Below are 18,660 nucleotides of genomic sequence, written 5' to 3' on the forward strand. Positions count from 1 at the left end.
ATAGTAACAAAACCTTCTTTTACAAAACACGTATGTTATGGTTTTTAACACTAAATGATATGAGCATGCACTTCTGGCAATAAAATACATGATTTATTGCAAAGGTCAGTCGTGTAGCTGTGGAGAGCTTGTATTTTAACTCAACATGCTGGCTTTGAATCATCATTTCTTTTCTGATAAACACTGATCTGCCATCCATTTGAGGCCATTTTCTCCTGTTTCCGCCTGCTTTATTATTAGAGCTGGTGCAAAAGTATCATCCCAGTAGTGTGTGTGTTCCTGGTTATTTTAATCACTGTGATTAGTTCACAGAGAATAGTGCTTGACTGCTTGTAGTTTAAGCCAGGCTATGTAGTTACCACTTAGTGGTTTTTAGAAATTGCTAAACAGACTCCTTTAAAAGGAAGATGAGGGTGGGGGTCAGCCCCCCCTGCCCCACAATTCTCTGGCGATTAGCAGATGCCAGGCAAAACATACCCAATTAGAAATACCACTCCAGGTTTCAATGTTGTGATCTAATATTCAGCTTTCTCAAATTAACACCAGAGTTCAAACATTTGTCTAGATCTAGTTACCAAGGTTGAATAAAAGTGAGCACTGACATAACCACGTGCATTCAGTGAGTCCTTTTATTGAATATTTGAGAGCTGTCCTTCAGTACAGAGGGTGTTTAGGTCAATTTTTGTAAATTCAAAGCTGTCTTCGTTATTGCAAACATTTTGAGTTCTCGTGATTGAAGGTGCTGTTTGAATGGAAAAGAACATAACAGTTTTTAAAATAAGCATGTATGGACTACCACGTATATTCAGTACTCTTTGCAGTGGGCATTATTTTGCACGGGGCTAAACTGTAAAATGTGATTGCATGGTTAGGACTGAGTTTGTTGTCAGAAGCTGGTAGGGTGTTTTTTCCTTTCTGGTGCACTAGATGTACTCTGTTAACTGCTGCTGTTCCTCTTACATCTTTTTGTCAAAATGGAAGGGTGTGGTTTTGTATTATTTTAATTCCTAGATGTGTTTTCTTAAAGCTATTTGCAAAATGAAGTTTTCTGAGAAACAAATGAATGTTTTGTAACGCCAGCTGGTAGTGGCCTCTGGCTTTTATTATTTCTCTGTTTTTTCATACGGTATAATAGAAAAGTCAGGTAAATGGGTCTTCTTATGTGATAAAAGTAAAAAGATTAATAAATGTGCCAAAGCCTCGCTTTAATTGAAACTGAAGCATATGTTGCAAGTTTCTGAAATATGTCCCAGATGTTTGACCATGGCCAGTGTCTTTGCGTTCCCCGATTACCACAAGGCAGCTATTAGTCCTGTAACCTTTGGACTTAACGGTAAATGGGGTATTACATGGCACAGAACTGGAGCACCTGTTTTCCATTCAGTAAAGACCTCTGGCAGGCTTTACCTAAGCTTATCCATATGTTTTCACTTAGCAGATTGTTGGGCGATTATGAAAAGTGTCTTTCTTTAGAGCCAGCGTAGATACTAGTCACTTGCTCGCAGTGAAAGGGCAACTCTTTGGCTACTTGATGAGGTCCGTGTGGGCATGCTCTGATGTAGGTTACGGGATGGGTGATGGAGGGACATTGCTCAACATCCCTAAATTGCAGAGTTACAGAAGTAATAAACTGAGGATGATGAATGCTCCGATGTATGTAATTAGTTAAAGTAATGCATTTTATTAATAGTGGTGTGTAATACGGAGAGGAGTTTGACAAGGTAGATTTGCATTTACCATATTACTTAGTCTCGTTCTAATGTTCAGGATTTTAGTAACTTTTTTTTTAACCCTCTGCTGCAGTTAAAGTAGACAGGACTGTCAATTTAAGGTCATAGGATTTTTTTTTTTTTCTGGAGAAGATTAACTTTCATCTTCAGTTGCAATATGGCTAATAAACTAAAATGGCACGTATACTTCTTGTTGTATCAGTTACAAAGTGGTGCTCGGCAGTGGAACACTCTTTTTCTAATTTTGTTTCTTTGTCTTATTTTGTATTTAAGAACTGAAAAAGGTGATGTAGTTTGTTTGGCTCAGGCATTTGTCCTTAGTTTAATACTAGTTTTTCCAAGAAATAGCACTGGATTCTGCATTCCATATGTTCTGTACTGCTTGCTAAACCTATGCCAACCACAGATTTACAGTTTAATCTGATTTCTCTCTCTTCTCTCTCCTTTTTTTTTCTGGGGCTCTCCTCCAAACACTGGCTTACACAGTATCTTAGCAAATAAGGGTCAGATAAATGACATGAAGTCAAGTTATCAACAAGCTATCAAAAGGATTTTTACACAGTTATGTTATAATAATGCAGCGGTCAATATGCATAAGCTATGTATATAAGATTTTAGTTTGTCATTTAAGAAGTTGAGGTATGCCTTTCACACAGCTTTATTCTTTGAACAAGCTCCAGATAAGATTTGAGATAATCACAAAGAATTTCAGCTCAGCATTTTGCGGGAAGCCCTCAGCATGCCACAGAATCAGACCAGTGAGCAATGCTACTATTGCAGATTGAAGTGGAGGACGATGCACAGCATGAGTACAATTTTATTTTAACTTTTTATTAACAGTAACAATAGTTTATTAATACAAAGTACTCAAATCATTTGTGCCTTCGGCTACTCTCTCTCTAGACTTTCGTTCTTTGAAAAATTCTTTCTAGGCTTTCATTCATTGAAGAAAAGTTCTCAGTCAATGTTACTGTGTTTCAAGATAACTAGAAGCTTTTATAATGAAAGATAGTTGAGTCAAATTAAAATATGTTTTAAAGCTTTTAGTCATCCCTGCCGAGAGGTACCAACTTTGTTTTCAAGCCAAGACACGTTTGTAACCTGTCTCAGAAGCATGCCCTGCATTTTTACCAAGAGCAGATCATGAGGAGAAGGACCTCTGACGTAGCCTATATTTTTATATTCTATAAAAGAGAAGATTGTAATCTGTTGTAGTGGCAGTTATTTCCTGTAAAATAGGTGTTGGGAAAACAATGAAGAAGTAGGGAGTGAGTGGAGTGAAGAAAAAATTCCAGAACGAATAAATCCATAGGTTCACCTCTAGCTTGATTCCACCATTAAATTCTACATGAACATAGCACCTAAATACTAACTGTAAATAAAAAACTCACAATGGCTTCCAGTGCAAACTGTAGCCGCATATGAAACTGCTGTCCCCTAAAAGCTTAGCTAGACTATATGTGCTTATCAAACAAACCTACAACAGAGCAGTCTAGAGTTGCATAGCTGCAGAAGTCAAACTTCTCGGTGCAGTTTGGCTTCAGCTCAGTTTCACACAGAAATGGTGATAAGATGCATGTGTTTTTTACCAAAATTGTACATAATAGGAGGGATTATGGTGTAGACTGCTTCAACCCATGCACTGGAATATCAGCTGATGATGTTTCTGATCATTGGATCAACCCAAAGTCACAGCCATGGAGTTACTTTTGCCTGGAGGTACCTTGGATGATGTGGAGCCTTTGCACAGATGCTTCCACAAAGACCAGTTGTCATCCTGCCCTGTGCTGAGGCATTGAATGGGCTTCATGATCAAAGTGTGTGCCTTTGAAAACTACTAACTTGGACAACCTTTTTAGAGGTTTGTTTTAGCAACATTAGGCTTCTTCATCCCAGTGCAGTCCTGAAATACTATCAAAATTAGTGGGGTAAAACAAGTATTAGTGAGATCAGAATCTGAGATTTATATCTGAAGTTCAGCACTCGAGGAGGTGTGTGTGTGAGGTAGTCCCTGGGGGACCGTGGGTCTATAAACTGTTGAATGAATTACACTCATCCATGTACATGGGTTTTTTCACCTGTGACTAATATAGCGTGGGTAATGTTCTTCATTTATTAAGTAATCCAAGTATAATTCAATAAATTATTAAATCAAATGAAGAATATGTCTTAATTAAGTTAGCTGTTTCAGAATGTGACATAATTTTGCTCTACATTTTTCCTTTACCCTTAATACTATATCTTAATATAACTAAGCAGATTGATATTCTTTGAGACCAAGCAAAGGTTTGTTTTCACCTAGCTCATCAAAAAGTAACTTTATAAAACGGGGTGTAGTAAAAACATTGGCTGTATGGTATTCTCTGTGATTCAGGGGAGAGAAATTATGAGTGATGAAGGAAACAACCAAAAACTTTTACTGCTGGGTTCTCTTTGAAACCTTCCTACCTGTGCAGGTTGGTTTACTCCTTAGCTCCAAAGGCATCCATCTGTTATGTGGCTTCAAAAGCAGTGACAATGGACCATTCCTCATTCTCTAGCAGAATTTTTTAATGTACTTTCACACAGAATCATGGTATCTGTGTTCTGTTTAAGCCGCTGCCATGAACCACTTGCAACTCTAAGCAAGCCATGTAGTCACTGGTACATGAGTATTTGCCAGGCACTTTAATTTCTTCAGGTTTATTCATAGCTCCCCATTTTAGCCTTCCAAAGAAAAGCCCCAAACACCTGTTTTAGAGAGATGCATTTTGAAATTGTTCTACAGCAGAGTGTAGAACCCTTAATACAGAGCAAGCCTTCATCTAAGTCCCACAGGAAACAGAGATGGTAATGGGTAAGACACAGCTTTGGAAGCCTGGTAAAAGAAATACGATGGTTGACATGTGCTAGCATGAGGATAAGTGCTGCATGGACCCAGTCCCTGGTGGTAGACATGTGGCTGACACAGTGTACGTGAAGCAACCTGGACTGAACAACATGACCTAGCTGAAGGTGTCCCTCCTCATTGCAGGGGGGTTGGACTAGATGACCTTTAAAGTCCCTTCCAACCCAAAATATTCTATGACTCTATGAATGAGAATGAAGGACTGGCAGAGATGCTGCTGTGGGAGAAGATGATGCCCAGCAATGTGGCTCTCTGGAAAACGAGTGGCATGTCATGGTCTGGGTTTTTGGTTAAGGTTTGATGCTGAGGCTTGAAGCACAGCACAACTGAAAAACTACCTTTTAAGCTAGGTCGGTGCCTTTCACTTCGCTAAAATGCTTGTAAGAAAAATTTCGATCTCAACTCCAAATATTTGCCAGGACAGTTGATCAGGCCTTGCTGTGCTTTATAGAGGAAGATACAGGAATATGGGAAAATAAATTGCAAGCTTTTGAAAACAATATGCATGTATTTTGTGTGCAGTTTGAAGTATCTGTGTGTCACTAGAAGATTTTATATTGTTTACTTAATGTTGATGTGTGGATCAGTGATGAAGTTGCTGGATAGATCAGCCGGGCAAAATAAAATCCTGAGAAAATGAAAAAGGCACCCTCGCCCCAAAGCATTTAAGTGCAAAGCTCCTCCTAGAGGAGTGTGGTATGGAATTTCAGAGTTGGCCTTGTGCAGCAGCATCCACAAGGACACAATGCAGCTTGGCAGAGATACGAGTCCTGCTTCTCAGGATTCATCTGCCAACAGATAAAGAGCACATTTGGCATGAATGAAGCTTGCGGACAAATAGTGCATGTGACTAGCTTCATTCTACTTCCTTTTGTTTTGTAGATATTAATTTTATGCATTTACTGATAACTGCTAGAAAAGCTCCACAGGTGTGGCAGTTTACCGGGGCAGTTTGTCCTCTAGATGAATTACTGTAGTCATCTGCTTCAGAAAACCTTAAATGCGATTCCATTCAGAAAAGGCACCTAGTTCCACCCACCCCAGCAGAAGTCCATGGACATACAACACCTAACCAGCAGATACCTCTAGATGCTTAGAGATGCTTCTAGATTTGCGTCTAGATGTTGCAGAACTCCAACAGGAGTTTTGTTGCCCTGGAGTGTAGATGCCTTTTCGGGGAAAAAAAAGAAGTATTAGAATACTGATAGATTGAACAATGTCATCTCTGCAGAAAAAACCTTTGGCCAGTCCTCCATCCTGCACTCTGTCTTCCTACTTTCTGTTGGAACAGAGGTTAAAGCAGGCCTTTGTTGCTTCATTTTGTTGCTTCTTGGTTTTGGTGTCTATTGGCATCAGGTCTGCACCACATATAATGGTGGTATGGTAATGGTTATATAATGGTAAATATGCTTATTTTCCAGTACTCACAATCCAGCCTTAGAGATGATTCTTTAATCACATGAACTTTCCATTAAAACAGTTCCATAGATTTTAAAGTATAAGTGCAGGGAAGAATGTATTGTTTTTTCAGTGTCAAAAAAAGTATATATTTTTGTTATCTGTACCCACCTGCTAGCAGAGACTTGAAAATAACCAGAGAGACAGGTGACTGCTCTGTGAAGGATGAGGTTTTCCTAATGCCTGTGAAACTCTCTCTCTGTTTGGACAGTTTATGCAGTTTGGTGGGAAGTCTGCATGGGGGGAAGAAGCAACAGTCTGCCAGTCTTCAGCAGAAAATTGCTGAAGCCAAGTAGCTGATTTGTGAATTCCCACCTGTATCCCCTCAGAGCATCCTTCAAGTGGGGCAAGGACCTGGCATGGCTGCTCCTGCCTGGTGTGGACTTGTGAGAGGTCAAGCACTGGAGCCGAGTGCTGGGGGTGGGGGCGGGCAATGGATTTTCTGTGGATTTACTGACTCTTCTGTTGAGTCATATGCCAAGGGTACAGATGCCCATCCGTGGGCCTTGGAGCCGCTCTGAGTCAAGGAGCCTGTGGCAGCAAGGTCTGGAACAGGCAGAAAGAGATGCAGACATAAAGAAAAAAAAAGGCTCTAAGATAACGTAGGGAGCAGGGGTGGCGAGGCGTTGGGCAGGCAGGGATGCAGGGAAGGATGCCAAGATCTACGGCAGGAGAAGACAAGGAGGCAGGGAGAGGCCATGAAGCTCTGGGCGGAGGTGGGCTGGGGGAACAGGCATTAATTGAGCATCCGTGGAGGGAAGTGCAGAGGTTACCTTAAATCTCAAATACGTCGATTACAGAGTGGTTGGCTTTGCCGTCTCAGTAGTGCTTTGAATGTAGTCTTCGGTGTGCAATTTAGGTAGACTCGAAAATTAGAATTTATGGCATATGGAAAAGCAATAAACAGTTGTTTTAGCACTCTGGCTTAGTATTAAATGTGACTTAAGGACCGGGGTGGTATCTGCGTTATCTGCGTGATCAGCAAATGCATGTTTGACTGGTTTGGGAGCGGATGAGGTAATACGATAGGTTAACATACAGCTGTAACAGTCTGATAATGCAGTGTTTTTATTGATTGTCTAACTGAGTAACTACACTGGGTATTAGGTTTGCTTGTCACAGTGCTTAGTGCCTGGGGTAGTCGTGCAAGTTACTTTTCCACTGAGTTGACCCCAAAGTCCCAGAGTCTTTCAATCAAACTCCTCACATTTCATACACTGGCAATTCCTTTCCTTTTCTAATGGGCTATATTAAAGAAAATGTGTCACCTTTTGCACCATGTAATACTAAATCAGATCAGAATTCATGCACAGTTATGTCAGCGGAAATCTAATATTACAGACCTGCTTATCTCGAGATAGCACATGGAAAAATAAACTTGCACACCTGACAGATTTACTTGATTCTACAGATAAGTTGTTTGCAAGTAATTGAGCTGAGAAATGTATCTGGATTATTTTCATACGTCTCAAAAAACATATAAGAAAAATGGCTAATAAATATTTAATTATTGGTTTCTTTCTTCTTTCTCTTTCTCCAATTTCCTTTTCCTTTTTTATCTTTTCTTGGCCTGCTCAAGTGATAAAGTAGCAAAGTCCAGGATGAGAAAAACAGATTTTATGTTAGCAAACTGGTTTTGTTCTGAAGGCTAACAAGTTTAGAAAAACAAAATGGACACCACTCATTTATGTAATGTCAGAGATATCTAATGGCATCTAGGTAACACAGAGGTGTGAGAAAAAAGCATTCTCTCGAAAAAGTATTGCTTTCTGTTTGTCTTTAACAGTGTGAAAAAGTCAAAACACCGTTGCTAATCTGAAGCTTTCTTGCAATCAGAAATAGTAATTTAAGATCAGTTGCTCAGCAGATGTGCTTTTTAGTGTTTTACACAAAAGAATGGTGCAATTCCTCCTACCTTCAGCATATACGGCAGTGCATTGTTATGCCTTTAGTGTATGGTATTAACTATAATTGTAAATTAAATACGGAAAAGCTGTTTGTTGGCCTTTAATCATTGCTTGTTTAAAATTTTAAATACCAGTTGGGAAAGAGTAGATAGAAATCCTTTGGAATACCGTACTGCTGCTGCGTAGGATGCTAATTTGTGGTTGGATTTTTTTTTTAAATTTTGGAGGGATTTGAAACTTGTGCCTATGTTTATGTGCACCAAAGCGTCTTCTTGTCTGTTCTATGAAGTCCCAGGGCTGCTTTCCTTCCCACTCTCAAAGAACAAATGCTGCCTGAATATTTTAGATCAATACATAGTGTATAGTGAAGATAAGAAACAGTTTACTCAGCTATTTTTCTGAAGCATAATACACAGCCATGCATTTTGATAGGTTTGCATAGTAATAGTTGTGGTTTCTGGACAGTCTATTAAAAATTAAGATTGTATAGTCTGTTCAGGGAAAGCTTGAAGCTGCATTATCAAAAATTACATTATATAATGTTATAGGCCAAGAGGCAGTTTGTTACTAAATAATTTTTTCAAACAGCTCTTATGTTGTGTAATCCTTTTCACCCATCTTCCTCGGGATATATTAATTCAGAAGAAAATGTGTTCTAACATCATTATTTTTTAAAAAAGAAGTTTTATGCTGAATTTTGAAGTCTTAATGCATAAATACGGAAATGTCATTTCCTGAAAGTGCTGAAGATTTTTTTTTTCCCCAGTGAAATGTTGTCTGTTCATTTGATAATGGACTAAAAGTGTTCAAATGACAGCTGTATAGTCCTTTTGTTGGTTTGCTTTTGGAAATCAGTGCCTGCAATCTAGAGAGAGGAACTGCAATGGCTCACTGAAAGTTGTTTTCAAACAAGACTAAAGGTGCTTTTCAAAATAATCTAATCAAGAATGTAATTAACATTGTCCTCGAGTAAAGGCCACCTTAGGGAGTGAAATGCCAGTCTTTTGGAGACATCCTGTTTCAGGAGACTGGAACTCACCCCTGTGCAAGGAGACCATTGGAGATTCCTTGGTCTTCAGCCTTTGAGAAGAAAATCCAGCGGTTTGGACCAGGACTGTTTTCCTCGGATGCCCGTCAGACTTCAGGGACTGCTCATTCACAGGCCATATCCCCAAAAAGCCCCAAACAAAAGCCAGCAGGTTCAAGAGCCGCACTTCGCACTGTTGAAGCTCCCCCAAAACACTTGTTGAGAAACCTGTTTGGTAGTAACGCAGCTGTTTGACTCTGCGTCCATCGGTCTAGTCGAAGAACAGCACAGCCCCTTCTTGGGAGCCTGCTGGAAGAGTAATATAGGAAAGTTCAACATGTTTTATATCTCCAAATTACTGTTTTGATAAGGAGCTCAGGTATCACCACAGACAGACATAATCTATTGAGTTTGAAGAAATACCATGTGCTTTTAAAAGCAGGTCAGCATTAAAATGCAAGGAAAAGTAGAACACTACACAAGATTTGATGAAGTATGTAGAATAGAGCCAGATTTTTTTTCCAGGTGACCAAATCAGAGTAGTTATAAAATGTAGAAAGTAATTACTGAACTCTCGAGAGTTTTTTGAATCAAATATGTTGGGTTTTTAAGTTATTTTTCTTGCCAATACACTGTTTATGTTTTATTGTCAGAACAGTGGAGGAAACTCCCTTTGCTGGTGCTTTTTTTACTTTTCTGTGGCTTGGGGATCAGATCATTGATTTCCCACCAATCCCCAAATCCTGAAATTTTTGCTTTGCAATTCATGTTTTGGTGCCAACTGTTGAGGTCCTTAATTAGGACACTGGAATATCTATTTTTCTTCAAAGTTTGTTGGGAGAAAGAAACGGTTTTAATATTTTACTTCCAGGTCATTCACAAGTATTACTGGAAGTACCTGAAGCGCACAGGAATGTTTTACAGACTTTCTTTCTTTATCCTCATTTTAATACTGAGACATTTTAATGTGTGATTTCAGATTGTTAAGATTCAGCAATCTATCCATGTGTCCTGAACTGGAGTGGAGACAGAAAGCTCTTTTCTCCATCCTTTAAACAGTTCTCCTGTCTATTTCCTCTGCGTTGGCAAAGCACAGTGCCAAAGCCCTGGGGGCGTGAGTCTGTGAATGGTGTCATTTGTCACAAGTATTAATAGTTCTAGGAAATTACTGCTTGATAAGGAGCAGCACAGTGGAGTAACTCTTTGAGCAATTATGGGGAGAGTGAGTCAGGGGAAAAGGTACGGGGAAGGCAGAGAGGAGAAAAGAAAGAAAATGGCTGTATGCTTGTGTTTCCTTGGGATAGGTGGGGACAGCGGATGAAGAATTTGCAAGGACGTTGTCTGCAGAGCTCTGTATTTGTAGAGCATTTCCAATGTGTGGATACGATTGGTGTGAATTGTGTCTCTGAGATGACAAGCACAAAGCAACTCAGAATTTGTGGCCAAGTTAAGACAGTTCAGTACATAACGGGGTTTGGTTTTTAGCTCCACAAAATAAGGTGAACTTCAGAAAAGCTAAGTGATCTGTGTTCACAAATCCTTTGGGTGGAAAGGACAGCCAGAAGCATCCAGACTCTGTAGATTCACAACAGATAGCTTGAAGATCCAAGGTTAAAACAAAATTGTATTGAAAATAGATAAAAAGAATTTGACCACACTGGACTACAAAGTCAATTAAGAGTTTTTAGGGAAAGAGGTAAGAAGGGAACAAATTAATCAGCTGAAAGGCATAAGGGGAATAGGAAGGGATTTCTGCTTTAGCAATGAAAAAGAAAATGCCAAGAAAACAATGTATGCAACTGCATGAGGAGGGAAATAAAATTGTTTAAAAACTGCCTGATTTCAGACATCCTTTAAAAATGTTTTCAGCACAGAAAACAGGCAAAAATCCCAGTTGAAAACACACAACATTTCTAAAGACTTTTTAAGGGGAATACTTGGAGGTGATGCTTAGACTATCAAGGGAATTCACTAATAATCTTACAGCTCTGCTTCCATTTATTATCGAAAAGTCATGGCAAAATACAAAAGTGCTGAAAGATAGAAATGTGTTATAATTCCATTTTTAAAACTGAAGAGGGGCTCGATCCTGACAATTACAGTTGGTTTAATCTGTTGTTCTGTGTAAGTGATAGAACAGGCTTGAAGACAAAAGTGGCCAAACACATGGGTTTATTCACATATTCAGACAGAGGAACTCAAAGGACTTCATGACGAACCCTTGAGACCATTGACGTCGGTGAGCACCACGTATTCTGTGTGCTGCCCGTCGTAAAATGCACTTTTGTATCTAAAAGCCTTAAACTATTTGCAGATCATGAGATTTACCGCACATATTTACAATCCCACTCACCACTATTAGAATTATGATATAAACCTGTGTTTCCATTTCAAAGCCTGTAATGATTATTTTTTTATCAAAATGGTCCTCAAAATCAGTATCAGGACTCGGACACCCAAGATGGTTTCTGTACCTCCTGTCAGCTTCCCAGGAAGGTTAAGAGAGTTGGAGGAATTAGTTTTCACAATCTGAACATGAAAAATGTTCAGAAATTATAATATTATCTTTTAAAAACATACTGAAAGAGGAAAGAGTGGGATCCTACCCTCCAGAAAACAAAAGTCCCCATGTTCTTATTTCAGTATTTTTTTTTTATTATTTTGAATAAGGTCACTTACAAAGACAAGGTCTGTAATGGCTTCCAGGGAGTCAAAAGGATGTATTTCCTCAAGAATGAAACTAAACAGCAGAAATATTGTTACAATTATTCTCTATAGTAATATCCTGCTTTGCTTTCTCCATCACTTATGTAAAGAGGTGTTAGTCAAGGACTGGGAGCACTCCCAACACTGCTCCACTACCTTGACACATGTAGTGTTGTTCTTTCCCTTCGGAGATGCCGATATCATCCAGACACTATATGTTTCTTCTGGGCGCTATCAATATCTTCATTAAGAGTTGTATCCTAACAAAGCATGTAAGGATAGAAGGCAGAAGCATAGACAGAGCCCTGGCATGACTTTATAAAGTACCATATACTAGACAGGTTACCTGCTGTTAGGATTTTGAAAACTTTTCATGCTTAGGAAGTCTTTATTATCTTCCTTCTCCCTCCTCTTTTCCGTGTATAATGCTTCCTATTCTTACACTCTGGGAGAAAATTGGAACTGTGATTAGATATGCTAAATTACCTCCACCATAAACTACGTATAATTTGCAGCATTTAGTTATTGCTGTTGTTTTACAGGTTTAGATAATCTATTTAAACCACTTTAATGATGGCTGAGTGTTTTTAAATGTTTATTGAAAGTAACATTGTAGTAACAGTAAGGAAAATTGAATGTGGTGTGGGTGAGATTAAAACATATTGCTTCTTAATAATATTTCAGGTGAATAATTTGGGTCTTTCTTTTAATAATATACATCCTTTCTAATTAAGATACTTCAGTTTTGCTCCATAATATTAGACAAGATGGGGAGGGGAGAGCTCAGTGCAACTCTGTCACTGGAATCAGCCAAGAGGATTTATGCCACATAAATGGAATATAAAGAAGTTGGAAACAAATGACCATGTGGAAGGGTGTAATAAATAATAGCCTCTTGCCATGGAGTAGATCTCAACCCTTCTGACGCTGGGACTGCATGTAATGGCACAGTGCTCTGCATAATGGTGTCCTCAAACTGAAAGGGCCTTTTAGGCACTCACAAAATACAACTAAGGACACAACATGGCAACAACTGGGGAAACTAAATAGAGCTTGTGTGTGACATGTAAAAAACAATGATGATTACCAGATGTGAAGAAGGTGGCTATCTTTTTATGCTACTCTTCTGAGAAGTGGGGCCCATTTTACTTTGGTTTTATTGGACTTGCTTTGTTCCCTTGCACGCTCAGAGGTAATTGATAACTTAGTATTTAATGCTCTTTTACTCCTTTCACCCACCTTCTGTGGTGCAGCTAATTGTTGTTCTGCCCACTGCTTCAAGGTAAGCTCCTCCTCTGGGGATGCTGAGACCCACCAGGCTCTGCTCTGACAGGTCTCCCCTTCCCTTTCTCGGGCAAACAACAGAGGAAGTCTTAATAATGATGGTCGTTAACTATGTATATTAATAGTATTATCACTTAATGTTATTACTGCTACTAATAAAGAGCTTGAGCCACCTCCCTGCGGTGGGGAGCAATCTCAAACACAACCTTGGCAGGGCATCCAGTCAGGCTGTGCCATCTCCAGTTGCCCTGAGATCTCCCTTATATTCCCTTTGCATTATCATAACACATCAAGGGTATCTCCCAGGTGCTTACAGGTACTGGAGGGAAATGCTTTCCACACTACACACTTCTATGCTCCCCTGTGTTTCAGTAAGCCTCGTTAGTGAATCCACTCCCTTTCTCTCCCCTGTAGCACTATATTAATATTTGCCACTGCATACGTTAATATTTTCCACGGCACAGGAATCAAAAGCACTAAAGTCAATACAAAGGGAATGAGGTTTCGGGTGCAGCAGGATGCCGTGTGGGAGCTGTGCACTCCAGAGTGCTGGCTTCTCCAAAGGTCAGAGTCTGCCTGAGAGTCAAGCTCAATACCTCAGGAGGAGGAAGAAACTCCTACAAAGTTTCCAGGCACTGACTCTTAGGAGATAATTTCTAAGCTCTTCTATCATATAAATAAAAAGTAAGTAAATGCAAAGAAAAATGCTGATCTGTTTTTATACATAAAGCAGAGGTTCTCGCGTGATTTTCAGTTTGAGATCAGGTTGAAGGTATTCAGATTTCCCCTCCTCCCCAAGAACACTGGAGATCTTCTTACATGTTTGTTTTCGTACATGCTCTTGTACAACCGTGTAATAAAAATGAATCTATTTCAAAGCATGGATTGGCAGGCTTCAAGAGAAGGAAACATAAAATAGCTGTTAGGACCTAAGCATTGGTGTAAGTGACTAATGTTACAACCATGGGTATGTCATGCATTCTCTTAACTCCAATCTCCATAACCAGAAAAAAAACACAGTAGAATTAACCATTTATTCAACTGGGATAGGAATGGTTAGCCAAAAATAGAATTTTTAAGTTTTTTCCTTCTAGAAAAATTTAGTGCCGTAGCTGGAAAAGACTTACGTGACCCTGTCTGTTCAGAGAGGTTATTGCAAGTTTTGTTTTCACTGTATGGATGAGGTGAAAAAACAGGAGACTTTTTTTTTTGTGCATATCTGTGCAATCCTTTTTAGCAAGCAGTGGACTGTACTTCTCAGTACTTTTTTTCTAGGCTACAGTACCAGCAGTGCCATGATTCTGTCTGTTGTTTTCTTGTTCTCCTACTACTACTCTGACACATTTTAACAAAGATTCAGCTCATGTATGTATTGTATATGCTTAATTTTCATAGTAACTTTGTTCTCTGTTCTGGCTCAAACTCTTGTTGTTTGAGTTCCACAAAGATTTTAACTGTGTCATATTTTCTCTGAAATAATGGATAGTTGTTCTACCCACTGTTTTGATAATTTCACAGGAAAATGATGGTGTATGTACTTAATTCTGCTATTAGTTCTATTAAGCTCTTCCTAGTAATGCTGTTTTGGCAGCAAGTTCCACCAGTGAGTTTTGCGCTGTATGGCAAAATGAATTTACTTTTATCATTTTTACCTCTGCTGCTTTTCAAATTCATGTAACATTTCTCTCTATCACCTTATGAGAGTAATTAAGAGTCCCAATTTACTTTCTCTAAACCATTCATTATTTTGAATATCTTGATTGTGTTCATTCATCTTCTGTGTAAATTAAAATGACCTAGTACTTTCTGTTGCTCATTGTCTTATTTTTCCTCGCAGAATTTTCATTATTTCAGTAGCTTATGTCTGCATTTTTTCTGGATCTGCCTTTTTTTTTTTAATTTTTTTTTTAAGTTCAATTCAGTACTTCAGCTGAAATTATCTCATCGGGTTATATAATGGCTTTAGGTTTTAAACCACTAGTGTTAGTCTTTCATCTAACTTGTTATATTCCTCAAAAATTTGCCATCACCTCCTTAAGAAACTGTCACCTGTAAACTTGGCATCTCAACCTTCCTTCTTTTTTATGTACATTAATAAATATATTAAACACCATCAGTTCTAGTACCAGATTTTATGATAGTTTTCTATTAAGCTTTTTAAATATATCTGGTCTTCTATGTCTTTCTCCTCACTTAATTGTTTTAATATCCTTTTTCTTTTAGGAACAGTTTAAAAGATTTCTTTCAAGCACAATGTAAATTATCGTTTGCTTTCCCAGTGTTGATTTGACTGGATTTAAATTCTAAAAAGTTTCAAGAAATTTGTTATAAATAATTTAAAGTGTTCTGTGTATACTACTAGGACCTTTTAAAAACAAGCTACCTAGGGACCTTTTATTTAAGCCCTACTCCTAACTTCTTGCATGTGTATTCATTGTGGAAGAGCTTGGGGAGGTTTCCACAAGGGTTGTGGCAGAGGATCTGCTTCAAACCAAGTGTTGGTAAAAGAAGTTGTAGAAAAAAACAACAAAATGAGCAATAACAAATTATCAGGACTGGATGGTGTTTGCCCAGAAGGTCTGATGGAGAGGCAATAGGTGAACCACTAACAGTGATGTGGGTTCTTGAAGCTTATGTAGATCCAACATGAGAGTGGACAAACTCATGGAAGAAAAACCCATTGAGAGTTATTAGGAATAAGGAGCTGTCCTTTTGCACCAGAAACTTCTGAACCACGGTTCTCTGAAAGCTTGAGAAATATTCTGGGAAGGTGAAGTATCTTTTTGACCTCAGCTTGCTCATTTCTGTGGGTATCTGCTCTTGACTGCTCTGTTTCTGTACAGGCGTATGTCTGTCCAGTGCCTTGCATGAGCCATCTTTCCACTTGTTTAATAGCAAAGAACTGTAGTACAGTCTGGATATTCCTAAGTATCACACAAATCTGGCCTTTACAAAAAGCTGGTTTAATCTAGTACAGTTGCTTATTGCAGTCTCTTTCCAACTATTGTGCCCCAAAGTCTACATACCTCAAATGTTTGTGTGCTTAATCTCAAACTGTCAGGCTAGAACAGCACAGCTCTTCTAGGAATGGCACCTGCTCTGCTCCGTGCTTACTTTGGAAGAAGGTTGAATACGGCATAACCTGCCAGCCAGTTGTTTCAGTGATGATAAAAATTTCACAACCCTTCTCCCTGTTTACTTAGCATCGCTGTGCCCCAGATACGACAATGTGTGCAGATCCAGGAGAAATAATGAAATCTATGGAAAGAAGGCAGAGAGGAGAAAAAAGACATTTTACGATGGCAGCTTTATTCCCTGCTGTTGTTGGACTGCAAATGGGTACCGAGTTTGCAACCAAGGCTGAAAAGCATTTAAACTTTATTTACTAGACAATAAATAATACAAAGACTGTTTGCTGAAAGTTGAGGAAGAGAGCTGTTGTCGAATTCTTGCACTCTGGCTGGTGGTTGTTGCTTTTCTGAGTGTCACTAAAATAAGCAATGAGTTTAAAGTTTTGGAAGAAACAAGCTTTTTTTTTTTTTTTTTTTTTTTTTTTTTAGTATGGAGGCCTAATTTGTCTGCTCTGCTGAAAAGGCCTATGGGAATAAAATAGGTTATTCTAAACAGACTGCACCTTGTTAGAGATCAGGCACTATACAACACCCTCAATTAGGCGGCAGTGGCAGGGTTGGAGAAACAGGAGGTGGCACGGCGCTCCTGCATCTGTGGACAGCTGGTGCCAGCAAACCTTTGAAGCTGATGTCATCCTACATGGGCCTCTGGCTTTTGTGAAAATGGCAGGAAAGGATCAGGGATTTAGGAAGGGAGAGGTGCTCTCTAATTCTCTTTGTAATTTCCTGTTTTCTCTCCTGAAAATAACCCCGAGTTCAAAAGGGTCCCCTTCCAACAGGGGTGCATCATGGCTTGAATGCCAACTCTTTCTGCAGCTTGTCAGGGGAGATGCTGTTGGGTGCCCCCTGTGCTCGTTCTAGAGTCAGTCTCATTCATTCATTTTCTTCATGCCCAATATCCACTCTGATTTTTTAAACTGCAACGATTTGTTAGTTTGCTGTCAGGCTCATTATTCCCTGCAGGTTTCCTACCCCTCCTCCTCCAGCATTTGTGTATCTGTGGATTACGGTACTTTAAAGTTTTTAAGTAGGCAGTGCCCAAGTTAGGAGATGGTGAGAAAAACAGTTAAGTGTGGAAATGCATGTGACATGGTGACTGATTACAGTACTTTCTTTATTTGTTTCTGTAGGAAAGCAGGTAAATTCCATTGAACACCTATTTTTCATCTTCTGTAAATCAGGTATCTCAGCTGGTTTCTTTGTTCTTTGGTTGTAGGATTTAGTATGAATAGTATCATCTGTGATCCAGCATACTTCCTATGTCATGAGTGCTCAGTGGTCCAGTTAACATTGCCTGAGGAATGGCAAACTTGTGTTTCCTGCCATTTATTTTTTTGTCTGCAATGCCAACATTACATTAATCATCTTGATTTTGTATTTAATTTTAACAACACTTTGCTTTCCTTTTTTCTTCTAAAGCATCTCCATTCATTCTCAGTTCAATTAAGCAAGTTTCATTACTAATTTCTCAAAAGTAAATTCACATAAGGGGATTAAAGACAAGCTGGTAGCTTTTTCTACAAGGTCTTTTATTGTAAAGAAACAGATACATACATACAGTACACAGTTGAAGTTTGCTTTAGCTATACATGTTTGGTTTTCTGAAATAACAAATACACATTTGTGTAAATATTTGCCTTTGAGCTACTCTTTCTCTGTCTGGTATTGTAGGCTGCAGTACAATACTAGAACGTCTAGCACCTCTCACAAAGTTTTCAGTCAGAGTATCATTTGCTGTGGTCCAGCATAAATATGTGCTTTTTTCCTTCTGAGACGTTAGCATGTGAAGCAAATTTAAAATGAATGTAGAACAGACTATTGAGGTGGTTAGACATTAAAAGAACATTGTTACAAATTACCCTTTGTTGTGTTTTTGCATACTCATGTACTCACCTCATCTTCAGTAGATGGCTCAGCTTTAGATCTTATCCAAAATTTCAGTATGTCCTAATAAACAAAGAAGGACTTTTTTTTTTACAGAGAAAATCAGCAGTGGAGCCTTTTCAGGCTTTTCTCTGGATTTTCTCCAAAGGGACCCTAGAATTCTTGGTTCTCTTGTCACTCCTCGCTCACTGTACCCCCGGAATATTTGCAGGGATATTTTCTAGGTGCTGCTCTTTTCTTCCTTTTTATATTGTTTTTATCTCAAATACTAAACTATTTTTCTACACTATGTCATTTTCCAAAAGCACAGCTTGAACGTTTATGCAGGGGAATTACGTAAAAAAGAAGTGTTTTTGAAAGGCTTGCTTTCTTTCTTCGATTTATTAATATTAGATAGATTCCTTGAATAATTTTAGCTACTATTTGAAATGTGTATGTGTATATAGAATGTTACTTAGTCTTTCTTGCTCTAGACATGGTAGGATTTCTTCTGAGCTGAAATAGAGCTAGTGACATGATCATGCAATTGTTCTTTTCATTTTTGAGTGTTCATGGTTCTTCTGACAATCATCTTGTTCACCACTGTGGAATTCAAACCCAAACTGCTTCCAAGAAGATATTCTGTGAACATTCGACTGCAGGATGT

General features: G+C 38.7%; 1 protein-coding gene across 1 annotated transcript in view; it reads left to right on the forward strand.

Moving 5' to 3' along the window:
* Window positions 1-18,660, forward strand: part of MCTP1 (multiple C2 and transmembrane domain containing 1) — a 276,216-nt gene that overhangs the window by 239,628 nt on the left and 17,928 nt on the right. The window lies entirely within an intron of this gene.

The sequence above is a fragment of the Nyctibius grandis genome, chromosome Z (genome assembly GCF_013368605.1).
Source record: "Nyctibius grandis isolate bNycGra1 chromosome Z, bNycGra1.pri, whole genome shotgun sequence".
In the NCBI taxonomy this organism is placed as follows: Eukaryota; Metazoa; Chordata; class Aves; order Nyctibiiformes; family Nyctibiidae; genus Nyctibius; species Nyctibius grandis.